Raw genomic sequence first — 14,600 nt, forward strand, 5'->3', positions numbered from 1 at the left:
CGGTGTGATAATCCAGGTGGGTCAAACGGAGGCATTGCTGTGGGCTTGCAGGGCTCACGCTAGGACATTTCGATGATCCACCACATGCAGAAGCCTGCAGGAATGGGAGGTGGAGATGGCCGTGGTGGTTTTTTAACTTAAACGGGCAGTGGCCACAAAGGGTGGTGGTTTTTTAACTTAAACGCAGTCTCCAGGATGTAAAGACCACCCACAGTATTTTCTTCCAGGCTCAGGTAAGAATTATGGGAACTGAAGGAAGTGGGTGACAGGGAGACAGCAACCTGGGGAAGCAGGTGGGGTGGAGGAAAGAGAGGAAAAGAGAGACTGGTGAGTGAACTAAAGAGGGGGGAGAAAGAAATAGAAATTTATAGAGAGAAACAGGAAGCGGTATAGAGACACAAAGAGAGACGCATAAAGGCGGAATGAGAAATGGAAGAGAAGCAAACAGAAGAGCGTGTATTACCTACGGGGGCCGAGAGCGGGGGAAGAAAGCCCGGAGAAAGCCGAAGCCGCCAAGACGCGCCCGCCCGGCCCGCAGGGAGGGAGCGAGGACCCGCCGGTCGCGGGGAGGGCGCGCGGGGAGCCGCGGCTGCGTGGGTTCGGCCGGCCACCTCTTCCATTAGGCGATCGCGCGGCCTCGCGAGCGGCTGCGGCTGCGGAAATTGCCTTTTAATTTCCTAATTACATTGTCCTCACCTGCAGCTCAACCCGCCTCCGAGAGGTGCGCGCAGAGCTGATCTCTCGGTGGCTTAAATGAGGACGCCGATCTCTCGGTGGCGCGGGGGTCTCCAGCGTCTCCGCTCATAGCACCCTCCACCCCGTCTATTTTTATCTGCCTCAGCCCCTTCGAGGAGCTTCTGCTAACGCCTGCCCTTCCCCTCCCCCCGCCCCCTATTCACCTCCCGCACAAGGAGACCCAAGACAGGTCCGGGGCTCAGGCGCAGAGGCTCCGGACGGATCTGAGTTCTCAGCCGGGCCTCTGCTGAGCGCTCGCTGCGTGGCCCTGGGCGAGCTCCTCCACTTCTCCAAACCTCAGTTTCCCCATCGGTCACGTAGAGATAAAAATAACGCCCATCTGTTTGGATTTTGTGAGGCTTAAAGGAGATAAGCCTGGTGGACCACTTTTCCCCAAAGGGCTCTCAGAACGTTAGCTACTGTTTCTTGGTTCCTTCAGTGAGTATTTATTGAGTGCCGACTGTGGACCAAGTGTTCCCCCTGCCCCGCCACATGCAGACATGAAGGAAACACAGTGTTTGCTCTCCCACAGCAAGCAGGTTGTGATGGATGGTGACGGTGGTGATGGTGGTAATGGTGGTGGTGGTGGTGGTGATGATGGTGATGGTGATGATGGTGGTGGTGATGATGGTGATGGTGATGGTGACGATGATGGTGGTGATGGTGGTGGTGGTGATGGTGGTGGTGATGGTGGTGGTGATGGTGATGGTGGTGATGGTGGTGATGGTGGTGGTGATGGTGGTGATGGTGGTGATGGTGGTGATGGTGGTGATGGTGGTGATGGTGGTGATGGTGGTGATGGTGGTGATGGTGGTGATGGTGGTGATGGTGGTGATGGTGGTGATGGTGGTGATGGTGGTGATGGTGGTGATGGTGGTGATGGTGGTGATGGTGGTGATGGTGGTGATGGTGGTGATGGTGGTGATGGTGGTGATGGTGGTGATGGTGGTGATGGTGGTGATGGTGGTGATGGTGGTGATGGTGGTGATGGTGGTGATGGTGGTGATGGTGGTGATGGTGGTGATGGTGGTGATGGTGGTGATGGTGGTGATGGTGGTGATGGTGGTGATGGTGGTGATGGTGGTGATGGTGGTGATGGTGGTGATGGTGGTGATGGTGGTGATGGTGGTGATGGTGGTGATGGTGGTGATGGTGGTGATGGTGGTGATGGTGGTGATGGTGGTGATGGTGGTGATGGTGGTGATGGTGGTGATGGTGGTGATGGTGGTGATGGTGGTGATGGTGGTGATGGTGGTGATGGTGGTGATGGTGGTGATGGTGGTGATGGTGGTGATGGTGGTGATGGTGGTGATGGTGGTGATGGTGATGGTGGTGATGATGGCGACTGTATGCTCAGAGAGTTTGGGGCTGTGTGAGACCCTTTGTGGCCACTGCCAATGGGCGCCCAGAGAGAGAAGGTGATGCTGGGAAGACATGGGGGATTCCAGATGAAGGAGCCATCAGCTCACAGCAGAGTCCAACCACAACACAGATACATCTTGGATATACTCCCCTACCTTCGCCGGCTTGGCAGACAGGGGCAGTGGCTGGCCTCAGCCCACCCAGTCACTGGGGGAGCCTGGGTCTGTCCTTTGAGGGCCTTCTCTTCCCTCAGCTCAGAGGTTTGCAGAGTGTTGTGTTCTGGCCAGCAGCATCAGAGCCACTCAGGAGCTTATCAAACAAGCAGATTCTCAGGCCCCACCCTGAGACCTTCCAAATCAGAACCTCTGGGGTCAGGGCCAAGGACTCTGCGTTTCGACAATCTCTCCAAGGGATTTTTGTGTACAGTCGGAGAAGTACGGCCGTCCTTGAAGCAGGGTTTCTACCTTTATTGGAGAAAATGGGTCACAATGTGCCCTTTTATGAAAACCCAGGCTGCACCCAGGCGGAGTCGTTCAGCGTAGTATGTATGTACTTTCAAGGGTCTCAGACCTGCTGATGCCCAGGTTGGAATCCTCTCCATAGCCCAGGCTCATGTTGGAAGCACCTGGAGTGTTTGCGAAAGTCCCAGATGCTGACTCATTCAATCCAAATTTCCAGGAAAGGGACCTCAGCCTCTTTAAAGCTGCCAAGTGATTCTGATGTTCAGGAAGATCGACAGTGACTGCCGATGTGGAAGACCGGAATGGCAAGCTACGAGGCTTATTTCTAAGGTCAGTTTTGCCACTAACTCATCATTTGGGGACAAATTTGTGATCCTCCCGATGGCCAGGTTCCATCAGTCTATCACATGTCAGAAACAGCTGGGGGACATGTAGAAAAGGCAGATTCCACTTGGGGCCCTAGTCCCAAAGTTTGATCCCTATGTAGGTTTGAGGTGGGGTCTGAAAATATGCCAAGCTTTGGGAAGTCCCTATAAGAAGTATCGGAGCAGGCAAGTATCTGCTTGAACCCCAACTTTATTTTGCATCCCCGCTCACATATCTTTCCCTCGCCGAATGTAGAGTTACGTTTTCTTCCTCTTTCGAGTGTGTGTATTTAAATTCGGTTAACTTCATGCTACGTGGTAAATAATTTTAAGACATCAGTGGAGGGAGATGCTTTTGGGGGAGGGGAGGTGGTTTGAGAGAGAAGAACCCTCTCCCCCATCTACTATATGTTTTTACTCTTATCAAAATTCTCAAAAATCCTCATGCTAAGCTCCTGCTTTAAGAAAAAGAGATGCAACAGAGACCAGATTTCCCATCCACCTTCTACAACTGGAAAACCAGACAAAATATTGAAGATCACAGTTTCGGGTATTGGACCACAGGCAGCCCAGGTTCTGTGAGAGTCTGCAGGCCACAGCACGGGGAGCACAAACCCACAGAATTTGATGGCTTCCTGAGTGGAACTCGAGGTAGAGACCAGAGTTTAGTCCATAAAACCCTGATGTGGGCACTATTTTCAGCCCCATTTTACGAGGAGGAAACCGAGGCATAGAAATGGGAAAAGGTTTGGTTAAAGTCCACACTGCTAGCAGGTGGTGGAGCCTGGACTCGAACCCAGAGCCCACACTCCTCGCTACGACTCGACCCTGTGAATGTCAGGCTAAACAATTTGAATGTTTTCTCTTGGCAAGAGGAAGCCATGGAGGGTTTCATAGAAGAACTGGAGCGTGGCTTCTTCCAAAATGCAAAATTATACCACATTGAAATAATTGCTTTTTCTTTCCTTCTTACCCCAAAAGATATTCGGGAAGAAACCAAAAGTGATCTATTGGCCACTTGAGAGAAGACTTGAACTTAACCCCGCAAGTCTCTCCCTCCAGGAGCAAAACACTTCCATTCTGTGCTGTGGATTTCTTGTCTTAATAAATAAAGGTGGAGATGGATGGGGGTTGGGGGGGACGGATGTTTCTAATTGGGAACAACATCAACAAAAATCCCTGCAATTTTATCTCAGCCGCAAATGGAGATCAGCCATGCCAAAATATCCGTATTATTGATAACAATAACAGTGGCAATTATTATATTTTATTTTTCAATCGTGGTAATTATTGTACATTAAATCATTAGCATTCATTATTCCTACAAAATGTAATTAGGACAATGGTGGATAGATTGCTCTTGACTGTAATGAAGTTTTTATAATTGTAATTTATTGGCATCAAATTACCTTTCTTAAAATGAATCTGAACATCACACTCTTAATTCTGGGGAGGGGGTGGCAATTCTTTTTAATTAATGTTTCTTGTTTGTGCCATACAGGGAGAGCTGGGCGACCAATCCAACCCCCTCTGTCTGCGAGGAAGTTAACCAAGAATATCAAATGCATTCTTGAATCAGCCATCTATCACGAGGCATTTTCCTCCTCCCTGTCTCTCGCCCCCCCCTTCCATATCTATCTCCCTTCTTCTTAAGCAGTGGCCACAAGGGGGGGAAAAAAACCCCCAACATTTACCAACATGGTTAGCTAAGGAGACAAGAGACAGCGATGCAGATTATTTAAACCAATTTGTTGCTAAGTGTGAGAAGAATATATTTTTTTCTCTTTCGAAAATGGCCGAATAGCCAGCTTCTGTCTTGGGGGATGTGGACATTGGCTCTGGCTTTTCGTTTCCTCGTCTGCAAATTTTATTGTGAGGTTTAACCTAAGGTGAGGAGTCCTTCCCCCTCCCCACCCCCATCTCATAATTGGCTAAGGTGGCCTTTCCAAAAATATGAGTCTACATCTTGATTCTAGAAAGGCCGAGTGAGATGTCACAAGGCATTTTATTTCTGCTGTTGTAATATAAAATTGCCTCCATTTGACTGGATTTGACCTATAAAAGTGGTAATTTAATGGCTCAAATGAATCTATTTGCTGGGATGATAATCAATAGAATGACTCCTCCCTAAAGATGATGATTAGGAAGAAGAGAAAAATCCATTAGGTTTTAGACGATTGGATGAGTAAGATGGGTATATATGGGGGGGGGCGGGATAAGGAAAGGAGAGGGGGCTGACTGGGGCTACATAGAGAGGGAGTGGCCTGTGTTTGTCACTCATCATGTGCCAAGCATAAATCAGGCCCTATTTGTGCAGAAGTGAAGTCACCTTCCCAAGGTGGTGAGTGGTCCCACCCTGATCTCTCGAATTCCCAAACACCTGTACTTCCTACTGCCCCACCCTGCCCAGAAGTGAATTGCTATCAGCCATTCACACCTTAGGCCAGACATAAGACTAACCTGATCAATCTTTTGCCTACTAAACTTAACTTTGGTTTCCCAGGAAAGGAATGTTAGCTTGGATAAGCTGGAAGGGAAGGCTCTTTAGGTCTTGAAGTCCTGAAATCCTACTGCCACTAAAATCAGACCTGGGTCAGGGGGAGGTAGATAAGGGTAAAGGGGTCAAATATACGGTGATGGAAGGGACTTTAACTTTGGGTGGTGGGCACACAATGCAACATGCAGATGATGTATTATAGAATTTTACACTCAAAACTTATATAATTTTATTAACCAATGGCACCCCCAATAAATACAAATATTTATTTAAAAATAAATACAATCAGACCTAGGAGGCAGATTATCTCCTTCATTTATGCATGGAGACTTCTTCACACAGGTTTGAATGAGGGGCCTTTGGCTTTGTCCAGCTGGTACCACTTGTATGCTGAAGTTCCACTTCAGGAGAACACATGACCTCTGTGCCCTCCACGTATAAGGGGCTCATGACGTTACCAGTTGCCTGGTGAACCTCGTTAAGGGGGATGGAATTCAGAGCAGACACTTCCCCGGTCAGTGGAAGGGCTTGGGATAGAGCTTGTGATCTGTGATCAGGACTTGAGGAATCCTGGCAAGTTGTTAAACCCAGGACTTTGGGTCTGAGTGAATTAATTGGCAGAACTCCTGAACAAAGTTGCTACCTTCTAAGAGCTGCTGAGAGCCCTCTGGCCCCATCCAGGTCTGGTTCTGAGGATCTGGGCGTGGCACTGGATTCCTCAGCACCAAGGACAGAGGTCGAGCTGGCTCTTCGCCCCCTACCCCTCACAACGGGCCAGCACAAGGGGATCTTTTAAAGTGAGGTACATCCAATCCCAGGGTTTCTAGGCATCTCCTGGGGTCATCTCGGCCAATTCCCTGCTTCCTCAGGTGGCATCCTTCTTTCTCATCTCTTAGGAGAAGAATACTGATCCTTTTATGTTGCCTGAGATCTTATGCTAGCTCTGCCGCTTGCTTAGCTGGGAAATTTTGTAAAACGAATTAATAATAATCAGGTTCTGAAGATTAAAGAAATCTTGCTTGTAAAAGATCCTAGTATAGTACTTGGCTCGGTAAGCACTTAATAAGGGACAATCACTGCTATACTTCTGGAAACGGAGTTAATAGCCATTAATAATAACGACACTAGCGACTTCCTTTTATTGAATGCTTACTATGTGCTAGGCTCTGTCCTAAATGCTATAAATATCTCACTCAATACCCTCAACAGCCCTGTTAACAGATGAGAAGTTGAGCCAGAGAAAGTTTCAGGAGCCGGGCTAAGGTCACACAGCTGGTAAGTGGCAGAATGGGGATTTGAACCCAGGAGCAGAGCCTACATTTATATCATGAAGTCATACAGCTTGTTATAGCTCAGCTATGGGCACTCAACCACTGGAAACTATTATTATTGTTATTATTGTTATTACAAGAACCAACATCATTTCTCTACCACGATTATTAATTAGTTCTGTTCTTTCTCCTAGCCCTTTCAAAAATACGGACTTTGATCAAGGGACAGGTGGACTAAAGACGGACGTGCCGTGAAGAAAGCAAAGGGCCCTCATGAGAAAGCACGAGGCGTGGCGTTGGGTACCTGGGAGGAGGCAGAAATGGGTCCCTGGCTTTGGGGTGCTCCCAGGCTAGGAGGTGAGGTAGACAGGTGCACAGATAACCACAGCACCAGGTGTAAAGTACCATAGGTAAGATACCAAAGGCTACGAGAAATCAGGGAAGGAAGCTGTTTTTAGTAGGGAGTAGCTTGATGGAGGACTTCATGGAGGAGGAAGCCTCTGAGCTAGGCATGCAAAGATATGTAAGACTAGGACAGTTTGCCAGAGAAGAGAGGCTGGGAACCAAGCAGTTTGAACTGGGATGCTTTCCTTCCTCCTCTTCCTCATTCCTCCATCCTTCTCATCTTCCTCCCCCCTCCTCCTCCCCTTCCTCCTCCTCTTCTTCCTTCTCTCCCTCCTACATTATTTCATAATGATAGATTGACTCATCATATTGGGGGATCTGCCAGATAGTCAGAATGCGAAGCTGGGTAAGCCTTCCTCATCGTCTCAAACTCCAGACGTAGAATTGAAATGGAAGTTGGATGGAAATTGGGGCAAATTCTGTTGTGGCTGAGGCGGCGCCTTTGTGGAGACAAAAGCTCCATATCCACCCCCCGGGGAAATGCTACGTGAGGTTGACCTCCATCAGGCCGCTGGGTGTCTTTCTGCACATTTTACTCTGTAAAATGAGAATAAACTGGGGTTTCCTTCTCCTAGAATTGTCATGAGGGTTAAACGAAATAATCTTATAAACGTATTTCGTGTCATGCCAGGCACTTAGTAGATGCTAAAAAAAGTTCCTTTTCCATCTCCTTTAATTAATGAATCTCTATATTTAAAGTGGGGTCGCTGGCTTCAGCGCGGGAGCAAGTGGTGATGGAGGTGTGCCGGCAGAAGACACGGAAGGCAGGAGAGACGGTCTCGCTCATGATGGGGTGAAGGTGGGCAGCGTAAATCTAATTTCTTGGCAAAAGCTGCAATTTGCCAGCCCTTTTAATTATTATTTTTTTATTATGGATACAAATTAAAAATAAACTGTGTGTCTCCATCACAGCAGGGATTAAAATTGTTCCCTAATTGTTATCTTTGAATCAATCTAGCTTCCATTAGCTCCGCTTCCTGAGGTATAATTGAGAGGTGTGTGTGTGCGCGCGCGCATGCGCATGCGTGTGCCTCAGTTTGTGGAGCAGGCAACTACCTCCATTGGATGCGCCCAATTGTCTTTTGCAAATTCCCATTTCATTTTTACTTCTTCTCTGCTGAAGATCTTGAGGGACAGTAGAGTTGAGGGGACTTGAGCCCAGTGTGCTGTGTGCACTATAGACAGGGGCGCAATTTTTTTATTGGGCTAAGGGTGTGAGTAGTTACCTATCGTCAATACACCGGGAATGACTAAGCCCGATTTCTTCCTAACTGTGGAGATCACTGGACTGCGAACACCACAAGGGCAGCGATGCTCGTCTATTTTGCCTACTGTCGTATCTCTAGAACCTAGAACGGTGCCTGGCACCTGGTCGCTTCTCATTAAATATCAATCGATTTAACTCAAGCTTGTCGCTAGGAGAATACACGCAAAGCGCGTAGTATACAAACGCGCAATGCTAAGTCTATAGATAGGCAGTGCTCAGGGGAACATGGCTCCGATGATTTTTATCACAGCCATCCAAGCTCAGACGGCCCATCCTGAGACTATTTTTTCCCCCTTAAATTACATTTTAAGATGTACAGTTTTACTAGTGACATGCTGCTTTAAAGATATCATTATTGATTCTCAGGCACTCACTCTTAAAGACATAAAATCACTTGCCCATGGTCGCGGAGCTGGTAAGCGATGAGGCCGGGATTGGAACCCAGGTCTGCCAGACTCCTAATGTTCACAATCTCCCTCGTCGCTCTTCTTTCCTACCTTGTGATCTGCCAACTCGTTTATGAATTCCAAGTAAGCAGAGTCAGGAGTTCTGGCCCCATTTTTCAGGTGAAGAAAATGAGGCCCAGTGAAGAGTCTTATGATTTGCTCGGAGGGGAGAAGGTATCACACTTCCCACGCCTGGAGACCTCATGCTAGTGGCCAGCCTGCCCAGTGTGGGCTCCTACCGAGTCCTGCCCTGCCTTCCTGTGCTGGGCATCCAATCAGATGGAATTTTCAAACTGAGAACTTTTGGGGAAAAAAAATGAGGACTTCGAATCTAATAAATGAAGTTTATAGAGGGAGAGCGGCATGGCTGCTCGGTGCACTCACTGACAAGTTTAGCAGAGATTGTATAACTGGAAAGGGTTAAGCACCATGCTCGGGGAAAAAAATGGAGCACGTGTTCATTTATGCTTTGCACAAATAGTCTTTGAGCACCTACTATGTACCGGGCCTGTAGGAACTTCTGGGGATATGACAGGGAACAAAAAGCCAGGCTATGATCTAGTAAAGAGACAGGTTTAATCCAATAGTCACATGTGTATAATTATAGACTGTGATAAAACATAGGAGGGCAAAGTACAGGGAGTCAAGAGATTGCAACAGGGGACGCGATATCACAGTGAGGCGTGGTGCGTGCACACGCGTGCGTGTGTGCACGTGTGTGCGTGTTCGTGTGTGCCTTCTGGAAGAAATTAACTAGATGACTAGCCTTCGAGGCAGAGGGCACAGAAAAGCTGGTGTAAATGTCGCTGAGAGAGGAGGGGGACAGGTGAGTGGCTCTTGGGAAAGGCAGACAGGGGCCAGAGCCGCAGGATTTTGGGGCCAGCATGTGGTGACAGTGGGGGACTGATGAAAATCTCCGGGCCAGGGGATGACTTGACTAGATTTACATTTAAAAGACCGATCTGGTTTCTTTGTAGAGAAGAGAGTGGGGTGGGAGGACAGAGTTGAGGTGGGGAGACCAGTGAGGAGGTCACTGTACCAGTCCAGGTGGGCGATGAGGGTGGCTTGGCCTGGGGGTGCAGTGGAGGTGGGGAGAAGGTGTGAGAGGTAAGCTCATTAGATGTTGGGTTGAGGGAGAAGGAGGGGTAAAGTTTCAAGCAGAGTGACTGCATACAAATGCGTAAACAGACAAAGCATCTCACAGGTATTATTTTGAATGAAAAAAGCCTGATTCAAATAAGCTCATATTGTGTGAATTCATTTACATGAAGTTCAGGAAAATACCAAAACGCAGTGGTCACATAGAAGTCAGAATAGTGTCCTGAATCAATTGAGGATGCTTCTTCTGGTGGTGGGGGGAGAGACACAAGGGAACTTTGGGGACCTGGAAGGTTCTGTATCTTGAACTGTGTGGTGGCTACATAGGTATATACATCAGTGACAATTCATTGAGCTGGACACTGAAAATAAGTGCCCTTCACTGTATAGGTTGTATAATAAATATAAAATAGCGATAAATGAGTAAAAGCATAGAAGATATAAATAAATAAAAGGGAAAAGAATAAGAAAGTAAAAAGAGCAATTAAAGAAAATGCGGCTTTAATAAATAAAAACACAGTCTACGGCCATGCCACCCTGAACACGCCCAATCCCATCTGATCTCGGAAGCTAAGCAGGGACGGGCCTGGTGAGTACTTGGATGGGAGACCACCTGGGAAGACCAGGTGCTGTAGACGTAAAAAATAAAAAATAAGAGATTGTAAGCTGACAAGGTCCTTGCAATCTGTGAGGTCAACCGAAGGTTGCCTCACCTAAAAAATAAAATAAAATAATTAAAAACACAAGTATAAGAAATAAAAGATGTTCGAAGGTTATGATGCCCCATAAAAGGACACCCAGACCAGCTCTTCAGGTATTTTGATATCTCGAGAATCCGTTCTCAGTTGATAAATAAGACTCCATTGCCAGTAGAAGGTTCACCTAAAAGACGATTTGGAGCACCAGTGAATTGGGGACAGCTCTCACGGCGATCATTTCAACCGAGAAAGCTTCCCGTCAACTCATGCACCATCATCATAGGTTTGGGAGTCTGTGGTGGTCACAAGGGCTGATTCCAGATGTGTAGTTCTCTGCCTTCAAGGTATGTGGCAGGAATGTGGTGCTTTGGCTACTCGGAGGTCATGTGACCTGCTTTGGCCAAATGTCGTCTAGGCTGAGATTTTATGAACGTTTCCCTTTGTGATCATAGAAGGTTGGGTTCAGATGGTGCCTTCACCAAGCTGGGACCTCAACTTACCACAAGGATCAAAGCCTGCAAGGACACTGTTGGTTACTGTGGCATAACCTAGCCCACGCTGACACATGCAACAGTTCTCCCCAGACCATGCACTTAGCTACTAGGTGGATTTTTCCAGTGTGGATTGCTTTGTTATTATTTAGGAATCTCCCCCAAAGAAAGAATCTGAAATGTAGACAATACCATATACAGAAAGATTTTCATTTTATTCCTCATGAGAGTAAAACATCAGAAATGGTCTAAATAATTTTCAACAAAAGACTGGTTAGGGTGAAATCCTATACGGCCTTTGGAAGTAAAAGAGACAGAACTTTACATATGAATATGGATTTGTAAAAACGTACACACACAAGCAAAAGATAGCTTGTAATACACGAAAATGTCACTAATGATTCACTCTAGTGAATGGGATTACAAACAATTTTGGGGGTGCTTTTCTATACTTAAAATCGGTAAAAAAAATCGCTACAAATTCAAAAATATTGTTTAAGAAGAGTTCTGAAATAAGGTAAAAATAAGTTCTACATAAAGATTTTTTTTTTTATGTGAAGTGAAGAAAAGGTACAAGGTGTATATAAAATAAGGTGAAACTTGAATCTTTCTGCATGGAAAAAAAGCCTGGAAGGAAATATACTAAGATGCTAATTTGCTGGGTTCTCTGGGTAGTGTAATTTAGAAAGCTTTCTAAAACTTCCCTTTTTCTGGTTTTCCCCATTTTCTATAACGAGGATGTATTAGTTTTACAATAAGAAATACAATACTTCAAAGACCGGTGCCAGCACCAGCATCTCAATAGATTATAAAATGCCTCTTCTACGTCTTCTCTCTCGGAATCCTTTCTGCTCTCATGTATTTTGTTAACATATAAGCTTGTCCTTCTCATAGATCGAGAGGGTCTAAAATGAAATCGTCATTTTTAGTGTCTCTGTCTTGACTTGGTCCTGAAAACACACACACACACACACAATTCCATGTTCCCTGAAAAAAAAAAAATGAACAGGAACCACATTTTCACTCAAAGAGTTAATAACAACAGAGATACACAAACCCAGTTTAACGCTAAGAACCATCTACCACACAGCTACAGTAGCACATGTGCACATCCTAGGAAATGCCAGAACCAATTGCTATTTCCATGGAACATTTCTTTCGAAGATGCCGTTTTTTTTCCCCCCAAAAGATGCAATCCTGCAGTTGACCTTCCGAGGCTGGCAGAGAATGTGGAAGTATATGAGCATCTCATCGTGTGTGTCTGCTGGCCGAGGGAGGGAAGAGTCCTTCGTGCATGCTGGAGGCTGCTCAGCTAACCCTGCTGTGGCTCTCATGGTGGCCTGCGCGGTGCACCATCCCCTGCCCATGTTCCTTTCCTCAGCCTTTCGCCCGGTGGTTCCTTCCAACCATTGCATATGTGATTTTCTCCACCCTGAACAACCTTCTCTCTCTCCTCACGTGGCAAAGCCCTGGGCCTCCTTCGGGTCTCGGTCTCAATGTCACATCTCAGATTCAGTTGTGTTTCCCTGTTAGAGGCTTTCTCAGGACACAGCGCCTTCGGTGCACTGACTCAGCTTGTGACCAAGTCTTTCTTGGTGTGCTTATGCGTCCGAGACCTGGCCTCTCCCACTGGACTGGCAGCTTCAGGAGGGCACGGAATTTGTCTGTTTTGCTCACTGGTGTGTCTGCAGAGCCTAGGATGGTGCCTGGCACCTAGTAGACACTCACCTAATCGCTCACTCCCACCAGGGGTAGGTAGAAAGAGGGTCTCAGAGTTCCAGTTCTTTCGTCTTTGGTCAACTGATCTCTGACTCAGAGCCACATTGTGATGTTCGTGGGCTCCTTCTTCCATAAACACACACACACACACACACACACACACACAACATTAAAAACTGTATTCTCTGACTGTGTTGGTATAAAGACAAATATAATCCAGGTTGGATACTTCACTACACACATGTTAATACTATATTCATTTTTCCTTTGATTTTCAAGGAAATTAACACTAAAACATTTCATGGGCCCCAAGCACTGTCTACTGTGCCCAGTGAAGGAGTTGGCCCTGTGCTGATTCCTTCATTCATTTGTTCCTTCATTTATTCAGCAAGAAGGCGGAGAGCAGCTTCTCAGTGCCAAGACCTGGGGATGCCATGGTGGGTAGAAGCGGCCACTGTTTCTGTCTTCACATCATTGATATCCTACTAGGGGCGGCAGATATGCATCAAGAAATAAATGTGAGATTATGGGGTTAGAAGGTCTTTTGAGAGCCCCATAACAAGGAAACGTGAGGTAGTCTGGGGGAGACAGAGGTCAGTTAGGGACGGCACCCCCAATCCGAGCTGCGAGTTAATACTGCCGAGAGGGTGCAAACAGCATCCTAGGCAGAGGTCCTGGTATGAGCAAAGGTCCTGAGGCAGGCTCTTCGAGCAGATAGCCAGAGGTCAGAAGTTTGGGGACAGAATGAGGGACAGGAACCTCACCGGCTTCTTGAGTCTCATCGGTAAGCCACAACTGTCCCTTAGGACTCTCGTCCCCTCAGCCCCGATGATCACTTTCCCACCCATCCCTAACTGTTCCAAGCTTAGGCCACCAGGCTCTGGATGGACACAGACCAAGAATCGGGGAGGGCGGGTTTGATTAGATCACTGTCAGCGAGGGATGGGAGGTTAATTGCTATTCTCTTTGTGAGCCTGGCTGGGCTGGGCAGCTCTGCTCACAGCTGTGTGTGCGTGTGCGTGTGCGTGTGCGTGTGTGTGCGTGCGTGCGTGTGCGCGCGCGCGATCACGCACATATGTCCGTGTGTAGGAAAGTTCGCGGGCGGGGGCGCGGACGGAGGGAGGCCGCAGGGGCAGGGGCTGGGGCTGGGTTGCACAAGACTTCTTTGCGAGTTCTGAGCCTTGTCTTGTCTGGTGTGCAGCAAATAGGAGTACTTAACAAGCATTAAGGGACGCAAATAATTCCCCTTTTCTCCTCTCCGCCTATTCTTCCTTCTCTCTTTTCTTGTAAATCCCGCTCCTTGCATGTGAATAGCGGAATCGCTTCATCCGAGACCTTTAATCAGATCCCTGGTAGGCACCAGGAGGGCAAAGTGCCCCAGGGATTACCTTTTATTTTCGGGTTTTTCTCCCCGAGTTTGGCCATCGCCCCTCCCCCTCCCCCCGCCGTGTTTTCCTCCTCGGCGTTTGTTCCCCGCAGAAGTAAGTAAGGAAGGCTTAAAGGCCGGGGGAGGGGGGCTTACAAACTTAAGGGGGTCGGGCCCTATTCAGCAGGCCTTGTCCACAGTCTTCTCGCTTTTGTTCTCTGGCCATTCTTCAGCTGATTTCTTCACTCCAGTAAAAGCACTTTAATTCCCTTTTTGATACGGAGAATCCGTCCTCTTCCCCTCGCGGCGCCCCCCTCCCTCTCTTCCCCCCACACACCCCATTTCACTTTCTCAGACCCTTTATGCGGCGTCCTCGGCCGCCCCAACAAAGACTTAACATCCTCGCAAAGTATTTCTTT

At 47.5% G+C, this 14,600-nt stretch overlaps 1 non-coding gene across 1 annotated transcript; it reads left to right on the plus strand.

Annotated features, from left to right (window-relative positions):
* Window positions 1-10,426: 10,426 nt before the first annotated feature.
* LOC112477288 lies at window positions 10,427-10,545 on the plus strand. Its single transcript, XR_003045384.1, has one exon. It is a non-coding gene; the product is annotated as a 5S ribosomal RNA (ribosomal RNA).
* Window positions 10,546-14,600: the final 4,055 nt, after the last annotated feature.

This window comes from Pteropus alecto, unplaced genomic scaffold (genome assembly GCF_000325575.1).
Source record: "Pteropus alecto unplaced genomic scaffold, ASM32557v1 scaffold113, whole genome shotgun sequence".
Lineage (NCBI taxonomy): Eukaryota > Metazoa > Chordata > Mammalia > Chiroptera > Pteropodidae > Pteropus > Pteropus alecto.